Below are 27,940 nucleotides of genomic sequence, written 5' to 3'. Positions count from 1 at the left end.
TTCCGTCCGTTTATATCTAGCAGATAAAGAAGAAACCGACTACATCAAATGTGCGAAGTCGGCTGACACCTACAGCCTCATCCACCGGCTGACACCATCACCACCTCCCAGTAAGAAGTCTTGGTACAGTTACGATAAAGTGAGTACAGATCAAGCGAGCTCACAATTGTATTGTAAGTATTGCAAACTCTATGGACATACCATAGATAGATGTGGGAAGGCTCAATACAAAAGCAATGAATCTACTAAACCCAAACAGACTCCTCCTAAGTCCGGTAAGCCTGTGATGAATGTTGGTGTTGCAGGCGATGAGTCACAATAACGTGGCTGAAGTATGTTGACCAGACCACACACTAGAAATTGAAGGGACGACGACGTTTCGGTCCGTCCTGGACCATTCTCAAGTCGATTGTGATGAGGACAGGTAGGGACAGGCATTAAATAGGCAAGAGAGAGCTGAGGAGGAAAGTCAGGTGTAGGGGATAGTAGTAATGAGAACTGCAGCAGGCCTATTGGCCCATACGAGGCAGCTCATATTATAACCACCGAAGGAGATAGTAATAGGAATAAGAAGAGGATAGCATGGGAGCGTAGAAGACAATGAACAGAAAAAGGGAGAAGAGAGAAAGAAAGGGAAAGAGAAAGAAAGAAATGGAAGGGGGAAAGCTTATGTTAAGTCACGTTTGTTTAGAAAGATTAGAGCATTTGAGTATATACTGTGAAAGGGAAGAGTCCACAGCAACAAAGCCAGGACTCAAGTTCATGTTGGGTACATTGTTAATAAGAGCCGATTCTACAAGACGGCGTCTGTGTAGAGTAGAGGCAGGAAAGATTATTTTGGAGGAAGACCAATCAATGGGATGATTAGAATCCCTCACATGGCAGAAGAGAGCATTGTTAGTGTCTGCAGACTTAACACTTCTCTTGTGTTCTTTAAGTCTGTCATTCAGTGTACGGCCAGTTTCGCCAAAGTATTGGAGAGGACAAGATGAACAGGAAATAGAGTAGACACCAGCAGCATTAGAAGCAGGAGGAGCAGTGTGAACTAGATTGCTACGAAGTGTGTTAGTTTGTCGAAAGGCGAGTTTAATGTCAAGAGGACGAAAGGTATTGGTAAAAGTTTTGAGTTCAGATATGAAGGGAAGGCATAGTACAGTGCTACTAGTGTTGGAAGCAGGTTTAGGATGAAAGAAATTTCGTTTAGCTTGAGAGTGGGCACAGTTGATGAAATGCAAAGGATAACCAAGGCGAGAGAATGATTTGTAGATAAAGGCAATTTCAGAATCAAGAAACTGAGGGTCGCTGATGCGTAGAGCGCGGAGGAAGAGAGAGACGAGGACACTTTTCTTAACAGCAAGAGGATGGTAGGAAAAGAAGTGAATGTACATGCCACTATGCATGGGTTTACGGTAGACAGAGAAAGAGAACCCAGACACAGAGCTGTGAACATGAACATCAAGAAAAGGAAGGAGGGAATTAGATTCCCACTCAACTTTGAAATGGATAGAAGGAGCCAGATTGTTAAGAGAGGCGAGGAAAGGCTGGAAAAGATTAAGGTCATGAGGCCATAAAGCAAAAATGTCATCAACATATCGAAGCCAGAGAGAGGGACGAGTATCAATAGAAGGAAGAAGAACAGTTTCGAAGTATTCCATGTAGAAATTAGCAAGAACAGGGGAGAGAGGGGAACCCATAGCGACACCGAAAGTTTGAGTGTAATATTTACCGTTGAAAGAGAAAGAGTTAGATTCAACACAGAGTCTAATGAGATCGAGGAAAACGTCAGTGGGAAGTGGGAGAGGAAGGAGACCCTCTGACGCCTTCTGTCTGAGGAAAGAGAGAACGTCATCGAGCGGAACATTAGTGAACAGAGAGTCGACATCAAGACTAAGCATTTTACAAGAGGGTTGCAGGCGCAGTCTTTCTATGAAGTCCAGAGAGTGACGAAGGTGGGCAGGGGAAAAAGTGCCAAGGTAAGGTGTCAGGGTTTTAGCGAGCCAGGAGGCAAGAGGATAGCTGACAGAGCCCCGTGAAGAAATGATAGGACGAAGAGGAACACCAGGTTTATGAGTCTTAGGAAGGCCATAGAAATAAGGAAGAGAAGGGCAGATGACACGGAAACGTTTAATGAGATCAAAGTCAAGAGGGCAAAGACTAGAGAGCTGTCAGTGTTTGCGGTTAAAGGAAGTTTTGAGGCGATCCAAAGGGTTAGAAGTCAGAGGAGCATAAGTGTGAGAGTCAGAGAGCAAGACATCTGCTTTTCGGAGGTAGTCCTCACGGTCAAGGACAACCACCGAATTGCTTTTGTCTGAAGGAAGGATAAGAATAGAGTTGTTAGATTTCAGGGAGGCAAGGGCAAGCTGGAAGCGACGAGGAAGGTGGTTATTTTTAGAAAACAAGCTGTCAAGAACGGGGATAAGGGCCCCTCTAAAGGCAGTCAGGTCCGAAAGAGTCCTAGAGTTAGAATTGACAAACCTGTCAAAGGAACTAATGAGATCAGTGCCACAGCGTTGGCCAGGGGAAGTAGCAAAAGACAGACCAAGACCAAGAAGTTCTTGCTGGTGCTTAGAAAGAGAGTAGGACGAAAGGTTGGTAACACAGTCAGAGAGAGAGTATTTGGCCCAAGGACTGTTGGAGATCAGGCGTTGAAGTTTGTTGTGTAGTGTGGAGGAGTGGTGGAAAGAGGAGACGTGAGCAGTGTCAAATGCAATTGGAAAAATGATATTGCATAGATCACTGGGAAGAGAAGAGGACAGAAAGCGTTGCTGTTGACGAACAACAAGAAAAGCCTCGTCAACTTGCAAGGAGGTGGCATGAATAAGTTCTTGAAGAAGAAGGCGGGCATGTTCAGGGAAAGGAGATCCCGAAGTGTTGAACTGGAGAAAGTGAGATAAAGAATGAGGGAGAACTTGCTCAGCAAGACAGTCTTTAAGAAACCTGAGCTGGTTCTTTCGACGCTTGGCGGCAAGAAGGGAAGATTCAAAGGCGCGAAAAGGCCGTTTGAAGGAAGGTAGAGCATCAAAGAAATTAAACAGAGTAAGACGCGTACGTCTCAATGTTGGTGTTCCTGTTAATGATCTTTCTCTCTTCAGTAAACACCTGTATCCTGGAACTGTCTCTACCAACGGTACAGATTCGGAGGGACGTTTCAAATTGAAGATCTTGAGGGACACAGCAGCTCTTCAGTCCATAATATTGAAATCAGCTGTGCCTAACATCACCTACACCGGGGAAACCGTCCTTATCACTGACCTCACTGCTACCACTCCGTATCCACTCGCCAGAGTCCACCTGGATTGTCCTTTTGTGACCGGTGAAGTCCAAGTCGCCATCAGGGAGAAGCCTTTTCCCATGTCTGGAGTGCAACTTCTCCTGGGCAACGACTTGGCAGCAGATCTGCAACCGTCCAACATGATCATCACGGACACACCCCAGGTGTGTACCTCTGTAATGGATAATCCCATCTTTGAATATGTTCCAGCAGAGGTCCAAGAAAGTGAAAGTGATTGGCGTTGTTTTGCTTCAAGCTGTGCTCGCTCACGCTCTTTGAGTATTGTAGTCTCACGTTCCTTGAGGGCCACCTCTCGTTCTTGTTCTTCTTTCCTGATTGCAGCCTCTCTTTCCTGCTCTTCTTTCCTTATTGCAGCTTCTTCTTTCCCCATTTGCAGAGCTTCTTTCGCCAGGGCAGCCTCTCTTTCTCTCATGTGAATAGCTTCTTGCTGTTGCAAGAAGTTGTTGCAAGTTGTCCCTCTCGAGCTTTGCAATTTCTATTTTGAGTTTCATAGTTGCCAAATCATGTTTATCTGCAATAGAATAAGTTTCGTGAGTTTCAGAGTCAAATGTCCCTTCATCTAAGAGGTGATCCATAATTATGTTATGCAATTCATTTTTGTTGGCTCCATGGGGAACATCTAGTTGATACTCGTGTGCAAGAGTTTGTAATTCAGTCCTCTTGGCACGACATAAGGTCCCTATTTCACCTGCTGGATCGTTACGAAAAGCTTGGAGACGAAACATGGTGAAAGATAGCAAATAAATGTACAACGAATATAGTTGTGATATGGTAAATGTCAGAAACAGGATAACATGGCAACTGGTAACTATCCTGTGGAATTTTAATCTTTAACAATTAAAGTTAATTTTAGGATGGTAAATGATTAGTCAATCAAAATCGCAGGAAATCTTGTACCCGGTACTCAATGTAAGAGAATAAGGGCAAGAAAATCCTACTAAATAAGTGAAACTGAGTTTCTAAAACAAATGAAACATTTAATTGCTTCAAAAGTGAATTAGGTAGTCCAAGAATGTAGGCATACCTTGCCGAGTCTCTATTGGACATAAGCAAGGGTTTTCCACTAAATGAAATATGATACTTACAGAATTAGCGAACTTTGTGCTCCGAAAAAAGAAAGCTAATTCCCTACTTAAGTAAATATCATCATCTCTGACCGACGTGTAGGGGTGCGAGTGTCAACTGGTGACGAGAACTGCTGTTGAGGTCCCAACTCAGCAACGTAGTCCGTGCTAGAGGAACTATGGCCCTCTTATCCTCCTTCGGTCGGATTGCAGAAGATAGTGTGCTTTGACCCGAAGACAAACCAAAGTACCAGGGTACCACAATGATGATCAGCCGATAATGTGAGAAATATCCTAGGGACAAAAGGTGATAAACACGAGTAATAACACGGAGGGAGAGATGACCAATTAAGAGAATGACTGAGGCCTACAGTCACCACGTAATTCAAAGTTATCCCACACTCACCATATGCTACTCTCGGAATGCACAATACACACAGCACCATATAAATATGAAAATTAATGATAATATTGAAAAGCAATTTTAGCAAAGCGAAGTACGCTTACCACAAATTGACGTTCTGGTACTAGTACCTGAGTGAAGCTCCCGGACAGGCCCCCATTAAATGTGACGGGAAAGTGTTCAAGTATTGATGTTCGGCAGTCCTCCAATGGCAGGTGTCAATGCCTGGTCACACTTACAAAAAAAATATAGACTGCTTGCCTGTTGTCTGTGGTAAGTGAGAGGGAGGAACACGTAAAACACAAAGTATGAACAATGAAACTTTAATATATTTACTTTAAACATAAATGAAAATAAGGACAAATCTCGGGTAAATGAATAGTGCAATTAAATAACAAAGATAAATGCAAAAACAATGTGAGACAAAAGTAAATGGTAAAATGGTGCTGAGAATATTGGCTATGGCTGACACCTCCCTTAGTATACAAACTCCAGAGAGCTTAGTATGCCAGAGAGAGATGTCAACTCTAAGAGCACAAAGAATATTCTGAAGTTGATGGCTGGTCCAGGCTCAGACGTCGACTCAGGTAGATGGCGCTGAAGTGCAGTGTGCGGACGGCGAGTCACCAATCAGGAGCAGGCAGGCTGGGATGGGTAGTTGGCTGGTTGACGACAAGCCGGCATGGAGGGTGTGTGGAGTTGGGGGGTTAGGGTACGTTTTGCCTCCTGGTCAAAACGTTTTGTGCTACTGGTGATGTATCTTGAATGTAGCATCTTATACTTATAGACTTGACATAACTTTAGGTAGGGAAGAGCAGGCTCAATCTCTCTTGAAAGAGATTATTGTCAATATATATATATATATATATATATATATATATATATATATATATATATATATATATATATATATATATATATATATATATATATATATATATATATATGCATATATATATATATATATATATATATATATATATATATATATATATATATATATATATATATATATATATATATATATATATATATATATATATATATATATATGCATATTGTGATGATAATCTCTTTCAAGAGAGATTGAGCCTGCTCTTCTCTACATGAAGTTACGTAATTTATTCAAGAAGAGATGCTACCTTCAAGATACGTCTCCCAGTAGCACAAAACGTTTTGACCAGGAGGCAAAACGTACCCAAAACTCACCCCCTACTCCACTCCCTCCACGCCGGCTCGTCATCAACCAGCCAACTACCCTTCCCAGCCTGCCTGCTCCTGATTGGTGATTCGCCGACTGCACACCTGCACACTGCACCTCAGCACCCTCTACCTGAGTCGATGTCTGGGCTTGATCCAGCAATTGAAGTCAGAATATCCTTGTGCTCTCAAGACGTGAAGAACAAACTGATTTATGCTGTGTATCAGCTGGATGTCTCACAGCTAGCGCCATATTCTCAGCACCTAATTCTTTTTCACCTTTAACTTTATTATATTATTGTAGAGTAAATTCATCCCTATTATTCATTTATATTATATGTTTTTGACTTGTTCTTTTGCACTGTACATTGCCAAGGGATTGTCTTTGTTTATAATTTGTTTTCTATATTAATTAAAGTTTCATTGTTCATACTATGTGTTTTGCATGTCTTCCCTTACTTTACCACAGACAAACAGGCAAGCAGTCTGTCTTTTTTTTTGTAAGTGTGACTAGGCATTGACACCAGCCATTGGAGGACTGCCGAACATCAATACTCGAACACTTTCCCGTCATAATATATATATATATATATATATATATATATATATATATATATATATATATATATATATATATAAATATATATATATATATATATATATATATATATATATATATATATATATATATATATATAAATATATATATATATATATATATATATATATATATATATATATATAAAAATATATATATATATATATATTTATATATATATATATATATATATATATATATATATATATATATATATATATATATATATATATATATATATATATATATATATATAGGGGGGTACCACCTCTGGTGCAATTATAGGGACCCACAGCCTCAGAGAAGGGAACACAGAGCATTCAGGGAAAAACTTGCCATTTAACTCTGAATGCGTAAGAGTGTTTGCTTCTCCTACCACCCCCCTTTTTTATGGTGTACACTTTATTATGCAAGGTTATACAGTTACATATCTGATTTTATACAAAAAAAATTAACATTAAGAGGACACAAAAAATGTTCGCTTCCTAGAGGCTGTAGAATTCCTCGAACTCCTCCGACGCCGGATAGGAACCGAGGATGCAGCGAGCATTCCCCCTCTTGATCGCGACACTGAGGCGCTGAAAGAGAAAACTTGCTGCTCAAGGGTCTCTTGTGGTGTCAATGAGCTTGGAACCAAGATCCTTAGGAAACCTTCTTGCACTCTCTTCCCATGGGCCTAGGGTCTCAGACCCTATTGGAACGAAGTTGTACCGATGATCTAATTGCCTGTACTTGGCTGACTTGTCTCTTTCTCTGCGTGTCGCCGCGGCTCCTGCTGTGCCGGCAGAGAGGTTGATGTATGTGGTTGCCAGGGTGGATACACAAGTATAATCCCATGCCAACTGTCTGCCACCCTTCCACGGTCGCAGAGTGATTCCGTCTTTATATATATATATATATATATATATATATATATATATATATATATATATATATATATATATAAATATATATATATATATATATATATATATATATATATATATATATATATGTATATATATATTTATTTATATATATATATATATATATATATATATATATATATATATATATACATATATATATACATATATATATACATATATATATACATTTATATATATATATATATATATATATATATATATATATATATATATATATATATATATATATATATATATATATATATATATATATATATATATATGACGTACCTAGTAGCCAGAACGCACTTCTCAGCCACCTATGCAAGGCCCGATTTGCCTAATAAGCCAAGTTTTCATGAATTAATTATTTTTCGACTACCTAACCTTCCTAACCTAACCTAACCTAACTTTTTCGGCTACCTAACCTAACCTATAAAGCTAGGTTAGGTTAGGTAGGGTTGGTTAGGTTCGGTCATATATCTACGTTAATTTTAACTCCAATAAAAAAAATTGACCTCATACACAATGAAATGGGTAGCTTTATCATTTCATAAGAAAAAAATTAGAGAAAATATATTAATTCGGGAAAACTTGGCTTATTAGGCAAAAAGTGCCTTGTATAGCAGGCCGAGTACGACGTTCTGGCTACTAGGTGCAATATATATATATATATATATATATATATATATATATATATATATATATATATATATATATATATGTCGTACCTAGTAGCCAGAACTCACTTCTCAGCCTACTATGCAAGGCCCGATTTGCCTAATAAGCGAAGTTTTCATGAATTAATGTTTTTTCGTCTACCTAACCTACCTAACCTAACCTAACCTAGCTTTTTTTGGCTACCTAACCTAACCTTACCTATATATATAGGTTAGGTTAGGTTAGGTAGGGTTGGTTAGGTTCGGTCATATATCTACGTTAATTTTAACTCCAATAAAAAATAATTGACCTCATACATAGTGAAAAGGGCAGCTTTATCATTTCATAAGAAAAAAATTATAGTAAATATATTAATTCAGGAAAACTTGGCTTACTAGGCAAATCGGGCCTTGAATAGTAGGCTGAGAAGTGAGTTCTGGCTACTAGGTACGACATATATATATATATATATATGTCGTACCTAGTAGCCAGAACTCACTTCTGAGCCTACTATGCAAGGCCCGATTTGCCTAATAAGCCAAGTTTTCATGAATTAATTGCTTTTCGACTACCTAACCTACCTAACCTAACCTAACCTAACTTTTTCGGCTACCTAACCTAACCTAACCTATAAAGATAGGTTAGGTTAGGTTAGGTAGGGTTGGTTAGGTTCGGTCATATATCTACGTTAATTTTAACTCCAATCAAAAAAAATTCACCTCTTACATAATGAAATGGGTTGCTTTATCATTTCATAAGAAAAAAATTAGAGAAAATATATTATTTCATGAAAACTTGGCTTATTAGGCAAATCGGGCCTTGCATTGTAGGCTGAAAAGTGAGTTCTGGCTACTAGGTACGACATATATATATATATATATACATATATATATATATATATATATATATATATATATATATATATATATATATATATATATATATATACAAATATATATATATTGAATATGACTGAAAGGGTATGATTAAGATTCTATCGCAAATCGTGTCAATATTTCTTACGTTTTTCTTCACTGTAGAGAGAACTTGTAAAAATTAACTCTCCAAAGTTCAATTTTACATTCTACTATAGTCTGACGCCTTTGATGCGTTTCGCAAGGTATACATTACATTTTCAAGGACAATTTTACTGTGTTAAACATCGAATTATATACTCTTTGGGTGAGGTGGAGGATGATTGCCTTAATAAGTGGGGGTATTAAATATATCATTGAATAAATGGATCAGAGGGGGGTATTAGTTGGGTCACTGTATGCTGTGTCTGCGTTGGCTCTGGTTCTTGAAGTGGGTAGAATGTAATTATGTGTTAGTTATTGCTGGTCTGGACTTCTTAATATGTAGTGCCACGCTGGTTTTCAATCTCCTGCTGTCGTTATATCTATCGATTATTTCAGTGTAGCTTGTCAAAATGTCTCTGGTGATGATCTGGTTGTGTGTGGAGATTACATGTTCCTTGATAGAGCCCTGTTGCTTGTGCATTGTTAATCGCCTAGAAGGAGACGTTGTTGTCTTGCCTATATACTAATATCGTTGAGGCCTGATAGTCCCCAAGTGGGCATGTGAAGGCACAGACGACATTAGTCTCTCTTAAGGGACTTTTCTTGGTGTCTGGAGAGTTTTTCATAAACAAGTTTGTGGTCTTCTTGTTATTTTAGTAAATTGTTAGTTGCATCTTTTGATTGGTGTCGGTTGAGATAACGTTCCTTTCAATAATATCTTTCAGGGCTCTTTCCTCGGGTTTATAAGCCGTGGAAAAGAAGTTCCAGTAAAATAATCTAATAGGAAGTGCAGGTGTTGTGTTGGTTGGTTTTCAGAGGTTGCATGACGCGTCACCTTTCTCTTAATGACGTCTTCAACATAACCAATAGAGAACATGACGCGTCACCTTTCTCTTAATGACGTCTTCAACATAACCAATAGAGAACATGACGCGTCACCTTTCTCTTAATGACGTCTTCAACATAACCAATAGAGAACATGACGCGTCACCTTTCTCTTAATGACGTCTTCAACATAACCAATAGAGAACATGACGCGTCACCTTTCTCTTAATGACGTCTTCAACATAACCAATAGAGAACATGACGCGTCACCTTTCTCTTAATGACGTCTTCAACATAACCAATAGAGAACATGACGCGTCACCTTTCTCTTAATGACGTCTTCAACATAACCAATAGAGAACATGACGCGTCACCTTTCTCTTAATGACGTCTTCAACATAACCAATAGAGAACATGACGCGTCACCTTTCTCTTAATGACGTCTTCAACATAACCAATAGAGAACATGACGCGTCACCTTTCTCTTAATGACGTCTTCAACATAACCAATAGAGAACATGACGCGTCACCTTTCTCTTAATGACGTCTTCAACATAACCAATAGAGAACATGACGCGTCACCTTTCTCTTAATGACGTCTTCAACATAACCAATAGAGAACATGACGCGTCACCTTTCTCTTAATGACGTCTTCAACATAACCAATAGAGAACATGACGCGTCACCTTTCTCTTAATGACGTCTTCAACATAACCAATAGAGAACATGACGCGTCACCTTTCTCTTAATGACGTCTTCAACATAACCAATAGAGAACATGACGCGTCACCTTTCTCTTAATGACGTCTTCAACATAACCAATAGAGAACATGACGCGTCACCTTTCTCTTAATGACGTCTTCAACATAACCAATAGAGAACATGACGCGTCACCTTTCTCTTAATGACGTCTTCAACATAACCAATAGAGAACATGACGCGTCACCTTTCTCTTAATGACGTCTTCAACATAACCAATAGAGAACATGACGCGTCACCTTTCTCTTAATGACGTCTTCAACATAACCAATAGAGAACATGACGCGTCACCTTTCTCTTAATGACGTCTTCAACATAACCAATAGAGAAGCCATTATTGACTAGGATCTGCCTTATTCTACAGAGTTCCTCGTAGACCTGCTTCCAACCAGAACTGTGAAGGAGAGCTCTGTTGACGTAAGCATTGACAGCACTCCGCTTGTACCTGTCTGGGCAGTCACTATTAGTATTAAGGCACATTCCTATGTTCGTTTCCTTAGTGTTGACTGCAGTGTGAAAGACTTCATTCCTTTCCGAGACTGTTACATCTAGAAAGGGCAGCTTCCCATACCTCTCCATCTCGTAAGTGAAACTTAACACTGAATTTTGCTGGAATGCCTCCTTCAACTGCTGCAAACGTCCGACATCAGGTACCTGCATAAATACGTCCGACATCACATACCTGCAGTATACGGCAGGTTTTAAGTCCATGTCAACTAAGACCCTCTTCTCTATGGTAACCATGTAAAAATTCGCGAACAGGACACTTAGAGGGGAACCCCATGGCGATCCCATGTATTTAATAATACATCTTCAGAAGGATCCACCTTCTAAAGATGTATTATTAAATACGGAATTACTTAAGGAATTTCCATTGCTTCTGACATTGTTACATTCTTAATCACATGTAAATTTCTTTGTGAAGTATACACACAAAAATATATTTTGTCTGTAGTGAATATTTTGATGTATTGTTGTGGGTGTCTGAACTGCTGTGCTGTTTGAACGTCGTGTGTGTACTGGCCAATGACTGTGTGTGTGTGTTTGATTTTGTGTGTGTTCACGTCACGTGCTTCAATGTCGCGTGTTCGCGTCGCATGCTTCAGTGTCGCATGTTTGCGTCGCGTGCTTCAGTGTCGCATGTTTGCGTCGCGTGCTTCAGTGTCGCATGTTCGCGTCGCGTGCTTCAGTGTCGCATGTTTGCGTCGCGTGCTTCAGTGTCGCATGTTGCCGTCGCGTGCATCAGTTTTGCATGTTCGCGTCGCGGGCTTCAGTGTCGCATGTTCGCGTCGCGTGCTTCAGTGTCGCATGTTGCCGTCGCGTGCATCAGTTTTGCATGTTCGCGTCGCGGGCTTCAGTGTCGCATGTTCGCGTCGCGTGCTTCAGTGTCGCATGTTGCCGTCGCGGGCTTCAGTGTCGCATGTTCGCGTCGCGGGCTTCAGTGTCGTATGTTCGCGTCGCGTGCTTCAGTGTCGCATGTTGCCGTCGCGGGCTTCAGTGTCGCATGTTCGCGTCGCGGGCTACAGTGTCGCATGTTCGCGTCGCGGGCTTCAGTGTCGCATGTTTGCGTCGCGGGCTTCAGTGTCGCATGTTCGCGTCGCGTGCTTCAGTGTCGCATGTTGCCGTCGCGTGCTTCAGTGTCGCATGTTGCTGTCGCGTGCTTCAGTGTAGCATGTTGCCGTCGCGTGCTTCAGTGTCGCATGTTCGCGTCGCGTGCTTCAGTGTCGCATGTTCGCGTCGCGGGCTTCAGTGTCGCATGTTCGCATCGCGGGCTTCAGTGTCGCATGTTCGCGTCGCGGGCTTCAGTGTCGCATGTTCGCGTCGCGGGCTTCAGTGTCGCATGTTGCTGTCGCGTGCTTCAGTGTAGCATGTTGCCGTCGCGTGCTTCAGTGTCGCATGTTCGCGTCGCGTGCTTCAGTGTCGCATGTTCGCGTCGCGGGCTTCAGTGTCGCATGTTCGCATCGCGGGCTTCAGTGTCGCATGTTCGCGTCGCGGGCTTCAGTGTCGCATGTTCGCGTCGCGGGCTTCAGTGTCGCATGTTCGCGTCGCGGGCTTCAGTGTCGCATGTTCGCGTCGCGGGTTTCTATTTTAGACCTCTACTTAACCAATATAGTTATGATTTCCTTGGGGCCAATAGTACCAATCATTGAGTGGAGCGGAAGCCTTTCTTGCTGTAGGTTATGACATAACATTTCATAAAACTCCCCATATACATTGCTTATAACTGGAGAAAGAGCTTACCTAGAACCATTATTTTTTGTTTAAATACAGTTCATTATTCAAAGCAAAATTAGACTTAATAACAAACAGCTTCTCAATTCTGTTGAAACAATGCAAAATTATAAGAAGAGGTCACAGAGATAAGGCTTGTAAAGTACTCTGGTCACAGAGATAAGGCTTGTAAAGTACTCTTAAATGTTTGGGACAAGCTGTAGTTCGTGCACGACATGGCTACTGAACTTTAACTCCGTACAATAGTAAGGTGAAGTGATTGGGAACATGTGAGAGAAGATAAGCATTACGGAACACAATGAGGGCCAACTACCGCCTTGTAACGAGTAGAGAACAAAAAACACGGGTGGTTATCTTGAGGTTATCTTGAGATGATTTCGGGGCTTTTTAGTGTCCCCGCGGCCCGGTCCTTGACCAGGCCTCCACCCCCAGGAAGCAGCCCGTGACAGCTGACTAACACCCAGGTACCTATTTTACTGCTAGGTAACAGAGACATAGGGTGAAAGAAACTCTACTCAATGTTTCTCGCCGGCGCCTGGGATCGAACCCAGGCGATATACCCAGGCACGTGGGATATAACATTAAACCAAGATCCATATTAACCAGCCAATTTTTCTGTTTAGATAGTACTTAAAATAACTGTGGGCCATCGTACAAATATTGACGTAATGGACAATTAGAAAAAAGAATTTGGTACTACTAAATTTGGACAAACTGAAAATGGTTTTGTATTTATGTTGCCAATACAACCTAACCATCCTAGGCCTAATACACGCTATCTGAGGCCTAACATAGCACGTATATGTGTTAGATTAGGCCTTGGAATATTTGTTTGGCTCTTAGCTTTTTTTTTTCTGAACTCAATAAGTTGAATAGTATCAAATTCTACTATCTAATTGTCCATTATGTCAATATATGTACGATGGCCCACTTAGTTATTATAAATATTATCTAAGTGGGAGGATGGGCTGCAATAAGAGGTAAATAGTATAACTCGAGCAGCATACATTACTAGAATATCATTCACGATAGAAAATTTTGTTTTCTGACCATCAATCATAAACTAAAATCAAATAGTATTGAGATCACTACACACCGTCTATGAGAGACTAGTCACAGAGTATGTCGCCCTCTTCTGGAGTCCCCCCTCAAAAGTATATAAGAAATAGTTAATTGATACGGAGGTTTGCAACGCGGAACGTCCCAGAATTACGAGAGATTGAATATAATGAAAAACTGACGAGCCTAGAGCTGACGTTGCTGAAAATGAGAAGAGAAGGAAAGGAAGCATGACAGCTAGGCATCCATCAGTCTCAGGAGACTATGGAGTTGCGCTCTGGTGTCGGCCTGGTCTGGAGCGGCCTCACCAGGGGGCGCAAATACGCCCTGGTGAGGCCGTACTGACACATCAAACACTCATGTGAATTACCACAGTTGAAAACCTGGAATAATGTACAATGAATACCACGAGAACAACAGGGGATCGAAACTTGTGACACAGAGTCATAGAGGTGTTAGCAATAATTTATATATTTAGTGTAAGATTAGTAAGACAGCAACATAAGCTGAATGAACGCCTTGTAAGAGATGCTTCAATAATAAATTATACTTTAAAGATTATAGAAAATTTGGTCTGGAGTCATTGCATTAGACAAAGGAGGGACGGAAAGGTTGGGGTTTATAGTTAAAGCTAAATTCTGTAAGCACAGATTGGTGGGAACACATTCACCGCGGCGTCAGTCTACGTCAGAGACGTGGCCAGCACTCAAGCGTCGATCCCAACAGGGAAGGCGTGTCCAGTCCCCGGCCTACGTCAAGGGGGGGGGGGGGGGCGTGGCCAGCACCCGGCCTACGTCAAGGGGGGCGTGGCCAGCACCCGGCCTACGTCAAGGGGGACGTGTCCAGTCCCCGGCCTACGTCAAAGGGGGCGTGGCCAGCACCCGGCCTACGTCAAGGGGGGCGTGGCCAGCACCCGGCCTACGTCAAGGGGGGCGTGGCCAGCACCCGGCCTACGTCAAGGGGGGCGTGGCCAGCACCCGGCCTACGTCAAGGGGGGCGTGGCCAACTGTTCCGGGGAGGTAATACCTGTCGCACCTTCACTGAGAGCTCATTACTCTCTGGGATCCCCAGCCAGCAACACGCTGTACACAACTCTCGGGTTGAAGCTCGTCGCTATCTTGTGAGTTCTATTTATTTCTTAATGTTTCATTGTATGAACTGCAAGTTCCTTGAACCATCATCTCGTGACGGTGAGGGAGCTGAGTGAGCAAATCGTTATTATTTAGTGAGAAAATAGTATAAATTAAAATTTAGTTTTAAGTGGCGGCTCACATCATGTATCATTCCTTTGTGATACATATTGTTGTGTCTTATCAATAGTATCATGACCAAATAGCTATGAAATGTGCCAAGAGACTTGTCCTCTGCTAGTAGGGTAACACAGATGTGGGAAATGTTACGGTAAACATGTCAGTGTGTTATAACATTGTTGTCTAAGGTGTTCCTGTCAGTCGTGTAAGCTGTCCAGCCTGACACAAGCTGCTCAAGTGAAAGCTGGGGTTCTTCTCCGTTTCACTTGAAAGCTTTGACATTGTGGAAGTTGAGCCAAATATGAATTTGATTCACCTATAAAGTCCAACCACTTAGGCTGGACGGTCTTGCTTCATGCAAGCCGGCGTTCAATCCCCGATCGTCCAAGTGGTTGGACACCATTCTTTCTCCCCCGTCCCACCCCTAATCCTTATCCTGACCCCTTCCAAGTGCTATATGGTCTGAATGGCTGGGTGCTTTCTCCTGGTAATTCCCTTCCTACGAACATGATATTTCATTTTGATACATATCACAACATTTGCTTTGTGATAAGCACTTACTGTTCGTTATGTAATGTTACAATCTTAAGTTATGTATAAGTAAATATTAGTAGTGGTGGTGTTTTTTGTTAGTCTTTATTCAAAACTTCCTCTTCAAGTGGCTCTCCTTGATTCCACTTGTCAACCATTTTATCATCCAACAGCCGTAACCACCGGAAGATAAATTATCATTCACTTGAAAGAGTCTTCAAAATGACAGTGAAATAAATAACTATAATGTACAAATACGCTTTGATTCAATGAAATTAGTTTACAAGAACTATTACCAATAAGAACCATGTATATGAGGGACTTTAAGACATGCTTTCATTCCATACATGTCAACAGCTTCTGGGAAAAAATAGAGGGCAATGATTTCAATTAATTAATAAACTTACATACGAGGGATATTACAGACCCCACATGAAGCTAAACAAAACATATATATATACAGGCCTAGCGTCACCATCTGGTCACCATTTGGTCCGGGAGACATCTCTCGTCACGCAGGGTGCAGTTGCGCCTCCACAGATCTCCAGTATCATCTATTGATACTGGTAATGGCTCAAAAGGGCCACCACTTACGGGCTATTCATGCCCGTGCCACCTCTTGGGTGGCTTAATCTTTATCAATCAATCATCAGGCCTAGCGAGAATAATATGTCTATTGAGCTAAATGTGCCTAATGAGAAGGAAACAAAACTCTCTCGTGAGGGACCCTTAAATGGCGAAGGAAAAAATGGTTTCGCCTCACAGATATTCAGAATCAGTAGGCAAGACAATTTCCTAAACGTGTATTGAAGATTTAGGTCCGGAAATGATGATTAGTCAGAATGCAGGAGATTTTTTTTCTTCTGCTTCCTGATGGTTAACATCTATGCTGAAAATAACATCGAGCGTCGCTTGTGAATCATAGAGCGAAAGCTTCGCTACTTACAAAGTTGGCATTCGATCCCCCAATCTTCCAAGTGGTTGGAAATCGTTCCTTCACCAACTGCTCGTTCTTCCACTCCTAATATATCTCCGTATTCTTGCTATATATATACATAATATCTTGGCGATTTCTTTTGAAATTTACCATTACCTCAGCGAGGCAGTGACGTCACATCTGCCATGCAATGATTCCTGCTGTAGTAATTTGGGACGTAGTTATGTAGACACAAAAGTGAGACCTGGGGAGGCATAGAGCCGCTCCCGCTAGCCTTGAAGGGATGAAACTGCCCACAAGTTGGGAACGTGGTCTCTCCCACCACCTTATATCGCTCTTCCGTCTATCACGTTTCACCTATCATATCCACCTATCACGAAACGTATATGTTTAGCAGTGTAAAAGTAAGATGTAAACACGAGACTGCTAAGATTCACTAGCTAAGTCTGCGATTTCTTGCAGGTGAATCAGTTGTTCACTCTCTGGAAGTGTTGGCCTCTCACACACTCGATTTCAAGTAAATACGTTTGTTTCTCTTATCTAAAGGGTAGATAATCTCCTAAAGGGTAGATAATCTAGATAAAGGGTAGAGTTTATCACTTGGGAAAATCAACGCGACTCAACAACAGAAAAAATAGTAATATTTATACTTATGCATGAAAATATATACATGTACCTAAATATGTGCTGCAATTTTTTAGTCTTTAATAATATAAATGATTTAATTATATTAGTAGAACAATGTTTAAAGCGAAATTAAGGTGAAATTTAAATAAATTTTGCTGCCCGAAATGCTATGCGTGATGGTGGCTTTACAAGACTGTAAAACTTCAAGTTTCTGTACTCTCATAAACCCAATGTAGCTTCTTGTATATAAATATATAAATAAACATATATGTCAACCTGTTCTCTTCAAAGCACGTCTCATTTTGACATAAAGTTTACCTAAGGTCAAAACTGATGTACAAGAAAATGGCAGCGGCTCGCGAAATAGACGTGACATCCCATATTCTTTTCGTTGGTTCTCTGGTTGGTTAGGTTAGGTTAGGAAACTTTAGTACAACACTTTCTTGACGTTAGGAACGCTGGCGAAAACGGACTGAATGTGCAAGCCTTGTGTCGGAAAATCCGACACCATTTAATAATCATACAGATAATAGCTGTATTGTATAAACAAGTTACCCATAGAAAACGTAACTTGTAGTGGAATTACCGTCTATAGAAAACGGGATATCATCACCACATACTATTATAATTCACCAGCTATTCTGCTGGGAATTATTCTTAAATACATTAGTCTTTGGACTTTACCATCATAAAACATCTCATATAAATTAACTTAATTATCAATATTAAAGTAGAGTAAATGTGACCCTTCTATCACTTTCTGACATGTGGACAATGTAAGCCAGGCGTCAGAGTGAGGAAGGAGGGCAGCCATTGTTTATACGAGACCAGAGGCTCACACGGGAGCAAATTCGGCTCCTGTTAATTTTACTTGGACGTAGTGTTATGGAACCCAAAGGTGTACCATTTTCAACACGCTGTCAACAAATTCAAGTTAAGTGTTCTTTCCGAAACCCATGTATCTTCATTTATGGCCATTAATGTCATTATATAGGGTGATCCGGTTAGAGCACGACATAGCCTCAAACTAAAGGTAATTAAGCCAGGTCTTTATTGTTCCATGTACTGTATAGTGTTTTCTCTGATATAGCTTGTCATATATAGGATTCTGGCTTTACAGCTAGCGCACTTTTGACAGGTCAAGACGAGGAAGCAAGATTTTGTGCACCAGTTACTGGGTGATAGAAGCTACCTCAAAGAGGATAATTTGGTGTCTACACCCTAGTTATACCTGGTGGACTAACCTGCTGTACTATAAGATAAGGAACCTCTTCAATGTATGTAGTCTATTACTGTAGTTTGATTGGCTGCATATATATTAATTTAATAAACCCCCCTAATGTGTAGAGGATCGATTTGTGAGATTTAGAGATTATTGCAGAAATACAGTCCACTCATTATCATACAAATTGCTATCGAAGTATATAAATTAACGTAAATATAAATTCTATATAAATTCATATAAATTAAATAAATATAAATCTCACAGGTCGGTTCCCACACCTTGAGTCAAATCGCTCTGGATTATTCATAACTCTTTGTTTGCAATTAATTAAACATGCAATTTTTAAATATTTATGTGAAATACATAGACTTAATTTGCAGGATAAGCTACATATTAGGCAGCATAATAGAAAATATAAATATATTGAATACTTATATTAGAATACTGTAAAAAGATAAAATATCAAAACAGATCACTTATAAAGTTACGGGGACACGTATAACATTTTTTGATATGCAAAGGAAACATTCTTTTGTTTCACTGTGAAAACATAAACTGTGGTGACTTCACAGTGTTTTCCCCACTGATTACCGTCAGTGGATCACGGCGGAGTGTCCCGCCTCTGCTGGGTAACTGGTGTATACATGTGTGGTGATCCAGGTTTGATGTGGTGGTTCACTCTCATTTGTTGAGGGGCATGTTTTCTGTGCCTGTAATGTTGAGTTGTGTGCTCGTGTACCTGTGGTTCATCGCGATCTCTACTCTACCACTGTAGAGTATGCGACTGGCAATATCTGGCGGGCTAGAGTGAGCAGGCTATACCTCACAGTCCTAGTATATTTTCTCATTGATATATATATATCACGTTAGTGTGATTTCTGTGTATATGTTCACGAATGTTATCTATGAATAACACAAGTGGGGGGGGGGGATTGGAGTGGGTGCTGGATTCTTTGGGTTCCCTGATAATGTTGGGATCACCATGTTTAATGTGCAAATTTAATTGTAAATACCTTCAGTTAATCTGTGTTGTATCGTAACGAGTTACAGGGTGTGGAATTCCTTGGTTTAATTGATAGTTCATGTTCAAGTCTTGTTTTGTACTACTGGAATTGTTGTAAATAGTGTAAAATGGCAGCCTTAGTCCTAATGTTTTGTGTTCAGTGTTTGTTGATACTTCCACTGTTAATTTTTCATAATGTCTGTACTTAATTTTACTGTTTATTTGTACATTTCTGTAACGTTTTATATCATTGAGGTGAAAGATTAGGTTTATACGAGCGTTTAGTTACGTCATCATTGGAAACAAGTAACACTTAGTGGGGCATAGGGCTCGGTCACAATTATCCTTGCAAAAAAAAGTGCTTATAAGAAGCGCATCATAACAAAATCTCTATGATAACATTAATAACAAATATTATTTTTATATAGTTTCTTGCAAAAAGTGACTTAGGAAATAGTAATTCATATAATAATTATTTTACGTATATTAAATTTCCAGAGTTACAAACTTGAAGCTGTGTATTTTGTCCCACAGGAATATGGAGCGACAGCAAACATGCAAAAAAACATCTCTAGATGATCGAGTTAAGTTTGTTCAGATGTGGAAGAGAGGCAAGTCAGCCCGAGCCATTGCCAGAGAGACAGGCTCCAGTGTCTCAACTGTCTGTAGATGGATAAATCGATGGAGATTGGAAGGACATTTGAATGTTAAGCTTTATGGTGAAGGCATTCTATCAAAATATGGGAAAGAAGGTATTGCTCAGAGTCTTGTGTCTCTCCCTCGCTTACCACCACTCTCTATCATTGCTCCCACCTGCGCTCACCGGAGACTAAACGCCGGTAATTATCCATTCATTGACAAACTAGCACATTATTTTCAGTGCTCGAATCACAATAATAACTTGAATGCCCTCGGGCTTATCGTGCCACCTGCATACGACTGTCTCAGTACAAACTCTGCTCTCAGCGGACTTGACGGAGTCATGCACAGACGTGGTCAAAATTTAGACATACATACTCATTGAAATACAAAGTTACTACTTACTACTGACAGATAAATAATTATAGATACTTCACCTGAATGTGTTTAATTTTACCTTATTTATTACTTTTAGTCTTGAAGTATTTTATACTACAAATGTATATTACTTAGAACATAAAAGGTGATTATAATTTCAATTTGATTTTTAACATAAGCAGAAGGATGCGGGAAGAATGTTGACCTAATTTTCGCAAAATTTAGTTTTAAACCTAAGCAAAATATAAATAACTATCCCAAGCTACACTCGAAATATGTTGAAAATGACGACGTTTTGGTTCATCATAGAAGCATATAAATTAATGACAAACGTAAAGAACGTAAAGGATATGAACAATGTCATTATTAAAAGCTCTTATATTCCTACTGCTTGATCTTCATCCTTGCCTCTACTTGGTCATCCTCCTTGCCTCTACTTGGTCTTCATCCTTGCCTCTACTTGGTCATCCTCCTTGCCTCTACTTGGTCATCCTACATGCCTCTACTTGGTCATCCTCCTTGCCTCTACTTGGTCATCTTCCTTGCCTCTACTTGGTCTTCATCCTTGCCTCTACTTGGTCATCCTCCATGCCTCTACTTGGTCATCTTCCTTGCCTCTACTTGGTCTTCATCCTTGCCTCTACTTGGTCTTCATCCTTGCCTCTACTTGGTCATCTTCCTTGCCTCTACTTGGTCTTCATCCTTGCCTCTACTTGGTCATCCTCCATGCCTCTACTTGGTCATCTTCCTTGCCTCTACTTGGTCTTCATCCTTGCCTCTACTTGGTCATCTTCCTTGCCTCTACTTAGCCTTCATCCTTGCCTCTACTTGGTCATCCTCCTTGCCTCTACTTGGTCATCCTCCATGCCTCTACTTGGTCATCCTCCTTGCCTCTACTTGGTCATCCTCCTTGCCTCTACTTGGTCTTCATCCTTGCCTCTACTTGGTCATCTTCCTTGCCTCTACTTGGTCATCCTCCTTGCCTCTACTTGGTCTTCATCCTTGCCTCTACTTGGTCTTCTTCCTTGCCTCTACTTAGCCTTCATCCTTGCCTCTACTTGGTCATCCTCATTGCCTCTACTTGGTCTTCATCCTTGCCTCTACTTGGTCATCCTCCTTGTCTCTACTTGGTCTTCTTCCTTGCCTCTACTTGGTCATCTTCCTTGCCTCTACTTGGTCTTCATCCTTGCCTCTACTTGGTCATCCTCCTTGCCTCTACTTGGTCATCTTCCTTGCCTCTACTTGGTCATCCTCCTTGCCTCTACTTGGTCATCCTCCTTGCCTCTACTTGGTCATCCTCCTTGCCTCTACTTGGTCATCTTCCTTGCCTCTACTTGGTCATCTTCCTTGCCTCTACTTGGTCATCCTCCTTGCCTCTACTTGGTCATCCTCCTTGCCTCTACTTGGTCATCCTCCTTGCCTCTACTTGGTCGTCTTCCTTGCCTCTACTTGGTCGTCTTCCTTGCCTCTACTTGGTCATCCTCCTTGCCTCTACTTGGTCTTCTTCTTTGCCTCTACTTGGTCTTCATCCTTGCCTCTACTTGGTCATCCTCCTTGTCTCTACTTGGTCATCCTCCTTGCCTCTACTTGGTCATTCTCCTTGCCTCTACTTGGTCATCCTCCTTGCCTCTACTTGGTCATCCTCCTTGCCTCTACTTGGTCTTCATCCTTGCCTCTACTTGGTCATCTTCCTTGCCTCTACTTGGTCATCCTCCTTGCCCCTACTTGGTCATCCTCCTTGCCTCTACTTGGTCTTCATCCTTGCCTCTACTTGGTCATCTTCCTTGCCTCTACTTGGTCTTCATCCTTGCCTCTACTTGGTCTTCATCCTTGCCTCTACTTGGTCATCCTCCGTGCCTCTACTTGGTCATCCTACATGCCTCTACTTGGTCATCCTCCTTGCCTCTACTTGGTCATCTTCCTTGCCTCTACTTGGTCTTCATCCTTGCCTCTACTTGGTCATCCTCCATGCCTCTACTTGGTCATCTTCCTTGCCTCTACTTGGTCTTCATCCTTGCCTCTACTTGGTCTTCATCCTTGCCTCTACTTGGTCATCTTCCTTGCCTCTACTTGGTCTTCATCCTTGCCTCTACTTAGCCTTCATCCTTGCCTCTACTTGGTCATCTTCCTTGCCTCTACTTGGTCTTCATCCTTGCCTCTACTTGGTCATCTTCCTTGCCTCTACTTAGCCTTCATCCTTGCCTCTACTTGGTCATCCTCCTTGCCTCTACTTGGTCATCCTCCATGCCTCTACTTGGTCATCCTCCTTGCCTCTACTTGGTCATCCTCCTTGCCTCTACTTGGTCTTCATCCTTGCCTCTATTTGGTCATCTTCCTTGCCTCTACTTGGTCATCCTCCTTGCCTCTACTTGGTCTTCATCCTTGCCTCTATTTGGTCTTCTTCTTTGCCTCTACTTGGTCTTCATCCTTGCCTCTACTTGGTCATCCTCCTTGTCTCTACTTGGTCATCCTCCTTGCCTCTACTTAGCCTTCATCCTTGCCTCTACTTGGTCATCCTCATTGCCTCTACTTGGTCTTCATCCTTGCATCTACTTGGTCATCCTCCTTGTCTCTACTTGGTCTTCTTCCTTGCCTCTACTTGGTCATCTTCCTTGCCTCTACTTGGTCATCTTCCTTGCCTCTACTTGGTCTTCATCCTTGCCTCTACTTGGTCATCCTCCTTGCCTCTACTTGGTCATCTTCCTTGCCTCTACTTGGTCATCCTCCATGCCTCTACTTGGTCATCCTCCTTGCCTCTACTTGGTCATCTTCCTTGCCTCTACTTGGTCTTCATCCTTGCCTCTACTTGGTCATCTTCCTTGCCTCTACTTGGTCTTCATCCTTGCCTCTACTTGGTCATCCTCCTTGCCTCTACTTGGTCATCTTCCTTGCCTCTACTTGGTCTTCATCCTTGCCTCTACTTGGTCATCTTCCTTGCCTCTACTTGGTCATCCTCCTTGCCTCTACTTGGTCATCCTCCTTGCCTCTACTTGGTCATCCTCCTTGCCTCTACTTGGTCATCCTCCTTGCCTCTACTTGGTCTTCTTCCTTGCCTCTACTTGGTCATCCTCCTTGTCTCTACTTGGTCATCCTCCTTGCCTCTACTTAGCCTTCATCCTTGCCTCTACTTGGTCATCCTTCTTGCCTCTACTTGGTTAAAGTGGCTAAGATGCACAACCTGTCAAACTCGACCTGGGGCAGACGATGAGTCACAGTAACGTGGCTGAAGATACGGTGACCAGACCACACACCAGAAGATGAAGACAACTTTTCGGTCCGTCCTGGACCATTCTCAAGTCGATTGAGAATGGTCCAGGACGGACCGAAACGTCGTCGTCCCTTCAACTTCTAGTGTGTGGTCTGGTCAACATACTTCAGCCACGTTATTGTGACTCTTCGCCTGCATATGGTTTGGTCATGTTAGTTCTGGTTTGGTTGCTGTTGACGTTTGCCATCTATGTACATAGTTAATGCTCTAATCTTCTTAGCAATTTGTCCCCTCTGTTGTGTCCTACCTTTTCTGTTCCTAACTCTTTGTCTTTTCTATTTTGGTTCCCTCTTATTTCATTCTTTTCCCTTGGGGTAATAAGTCTTTTCCTTCCTGATAACTTTATTTAGCTGTCATTTGTCCTTTTGCAATTACCTTTATTTTCATATTCTTATGTATACTCGATTGTGATGCTTTACTTTGTATTTACCGTTCATCGCACTCTTTCTCTCCATATACTCACTCTGTCATTCTTACTGTCACGACTTAATTAAGGTCTGTGACGGACCGAAACGTCGTCACTTTCTGCCCCTTTTCATGTGTGTGGGATGTTTTGTGTCAGGACCATTATTGTGACATTCTGAAATACTAGTGTTGACAAACTAAGTGATGGCAATATGTCGCCACGTAGCCGAGTGTTTCATTGCAATGTGGACTGATTAACCTGTTGTTGGCATTACTACTATGAAGAGCTAATAATTGTCCTTATTTTGGGCTTGAGGTATTTATTTTAACTGTTTTAAACCGAATACTCTCTGGATTTTGTCTTTATATTCTATAATGAACCCGAAGCCTTAGTGTATCGTACATTCAAGGAAAGGCGCCCACTCATCAACAGCTTTCATTAATAAGTAGGGAAAATTTCAAAGGTGCGGTTGGTGTGGTTTGTCTAGGTTTCAACTATTAGCTATGTACGTGGTAATATATTTATAGAAATGAGGCCATTAAAACAAATACTTGGTTTATAATAAAAGGGACTGACAGGGCATTGACTACACAAATAACAGAGGTCTTAGAAACAGAATAGACGATTTAATTTCATTTGTGTGTTCATTCAAACTAGATATTTGTGCACTTAGATAAGAAAATACTCACTATGGATATGAGTAATAGATAATCATTAAATATAAAATACTATAATATATATTTTTTACGAGAAATGAATTCTCTGTTCATACAAAAAATATACAAATATAGATCATTACATAACTACATAGAGAAGCTCACGTGGACGGTAACACATCGCTCACGGCTTTACTCCATAGCAGTCAAACTATTACCAACATTACTGCATAAATGGTTTAAAATTATGTTAATAGAAACATGATTAGTTCTTTAAGGACAAGTCGGCATTGACGGTGTGTATTTCTATGTAATAAAGTTTTAGCGCCTCCAATAATTACTGATCAATATAGTCTCTCATGTGAGAGGGAGGCCATTACCAACCAACCCGTTCTCGCACTTGCTTATAGTCAATATTTGGCATATGAATAATTGCATGCGATATACATATTTATTGTTAATATTTGAGTTTACCTTGAAATGCTGAATAGAAAACACCGACCTAACCTAACCTTCTTAGTATGTTAAGATATTACAATTAGTACTGACCCTATACCTATGGTGATGTTACAGTTTTATAAAAATAATAAAACCAAACTAAAATATTTAAATAAAGTGTAAACTAAGTCAGGATATTGCCAAATTTTGTATAAAATCTCTATTGTTCAATAAAGCTGAGAGGAAGAGTTAGTGCCATGGAAAAAAAATTGGCTTGGAATGTCACATATATATATACTTATTTATAAGTGAAATAGTAACATAAGCAATAAGTCCTGTATGTGCTGTCTTGTGCGAGAGCGGGTCCACCAACACTCCACTCACCGCCATTCCACACGGGAAGACGCCGTTGTTGACTGCTGTTAAATGACCTCCAAGATCTCTGAATTGGTCGTTTTCGCCCCACACTTAAATAAAGGATAAGTGGCATCTTAACTATTCTATTTACACTATAATTTTGACCAAGATAAGATCTGTTTAGATAGTGTAAGAAGGTGGTGGAGTGTAGTTACAAGGAATGAAAATTATAATCATTCAGTAAATTATTAATTAATGTTCAGATCCAAATCATAAGTAATTGTGATATATTCATATGTGATGACAAAAAACACATCAGAAATTGGAGAAACGGTCATTATATCATGAGGCATATTATTGTGACTCATCGTCAGCGTTATGATATGTGTTTTAATGTTATGGCACGTGCTTTAATGTTATGACACGTGCTGTAATGTTATGACACGTGCTATAATGTTATGACATGTGCTTTAATGTTATGACACGTGCTTTAATGTTACGATATGTGCTTTAATGTTATGACACGTGCTTTAATGTTATGACACGTGCTTTAATGTTATGACACGTGCTTTAATGTTATGATATGTGCTTTAATGTTATGACACGTGCTTTAATGTTATGACACGTGCTATAATGTTATGACATGTGCTTTAATGTTATGACACGTGCTTTAATGTTATGACACGTGTTATAATGTTATGACATGTACTTTAATGTTATGACACGTGCTTTAATGTTATGACACGTGCTTTAATGTTATGACACGTGCTTTAATGTTATGACACGTGCTTTAATGTTATGACACGTGCTGTAATGTTATGACACGTGCTGTAATGTTATGACACGTGCTGTAATGTTATGACACGTGCTGTAATGTTATGACACGTGCTTTAATGTTATGACACGTGCTGTAATGTTATGACACGTGCTTTAATGTTATGACACGTGCTGTAATGTTATGACACGTGCTTTAATGTTTTGATATGTGCGTTTAGGTTCAATCTGCCCCTAAACGTTCAACAGCTAATTGGATCAGCCCGTCCTCTTAACAAAGGCCAAAATCCATTCCATGCACGAGTCAACCCCCCCCCCCCCCAATCGCTGCTTATGAATGAAAAACAGTGTTCACTCGACTTACAACTGATAATGTCCAAACACTTCTGGAACAAGTGCTTCACAGATCACTTTTGTTCGAGCCACAATGCTGTAAAATGCTTCACCCACGTATTATAAAAGCAAATAATCGCCAACAGAACCTAAATTAGTGCCTATATATGCACAATATGCTAATATTTAATAATATTAATTTATATTTGAGAAAAGTTATATTATGAATGAACAGAATGTTAAAATTGATGAATGCGTCTTTGGGGTCGACCACTGGATAGAATGGACTTGTTCTGAGGACGGCTTGAATTGGATAGATGAAATACAAATTAAATACAATTGAAATAAACTAACTTCGGAAAGTTTTTGCGTGTTTAATCAAAATTGTTTTGTAATTTATACAATTCAATTCTCTCAACGATTAACAACAACTTTACCACACGCTATGAGCTGAATATATAACAAACATATTTTCATTATTTCACCCAGATAGATTAAAGACAATGGGGAGAAGCAATATGTGATAAGGGAAATGGAAAATATAATGTCAAACATGGGATCAAAACTGAGCCCCAGATTACAATTTTATGGTTAAAAATAAACCACCCAAAAGGTTATATTATTGTCACACACAACTATTATGTTGTGTTCCTACCTAGCAGTGTCTATGGGGGAGTGAGGTCTAGCTCTTTATGCCCAGTCTTCTACCCTTGTATCTGTTGCGTTTCAACCTAACTACTCTGACTTTTAAATTCTTTGTGGAATCGGGCCTTGACGTTGTGGATGGTGGATGGCTTCCACAACTTACTCTGGTAGACCATTCCACTTGTTAACTACCCGTACAGGATACAAGAACTATCTTACTTCTCTTCGGCTCATTTAGGCCTCCAGCCTCCACCTGTGTCCTCTTGTCCTGCTTTCTCTCAGTCTGAAGAGGCTATCCAAGTCCACTTTATCTATTCCCCTCAGAATCTAGACCAAACACTTGTACTGGACGGTAGAGCGACGGTCTCGCTTCATGCAGGTTGACATTCAATCCCCGACTGTCAAAGTGGTTGGGCACCATTCCTTCCCCACCCTCATCCCATCCCAAATCCTT

At 40.6% G+C, this 27,940-nt stretch overlaps 1 long non-coding RNA gene across 1 annotated transcript in view; it reads left to right on the top strand.

The window, feature by feature from the left end:
• The first annotated feature begins 14,541 nt into the window (after positions 1 to 14,541).
• LOC138369539 (uncharacterized) overlaps positions 14,542 to 27,940 on the top strand; it is a 37,475-nt gene continuing 24,076 nt past the window's right edge. Inside the window, exon 1 of the long non-coding RNA XR_011229887.1 lies at positions 14,542 to 15,139. This is a non-coding gene — a long non-coding RNA (uncharacterized lncRNA). The remainder of the gene's footprint in view (positions 15,140 to 27,940) is intronic.

Source organism: Procambarus clarkii, chromosome 28, assembly GCF_040958095.1.
Source record: "Procambarus clarkii isolate CNS0578487 chromosome 28, FALCON_Pclarkii_2.0, whole genome shotgun sequence".
Taxonomy (NCBI): domain Eukaryota; kingdom Metazoa; phylum Arthropoda; class Malacostraca; order Decapoda; family Cambaridae; genus Procambarus; species Procambarus clarkii.
This window is presented reverse-complemented; position numbering and strand designations above follow the sequence as displayed.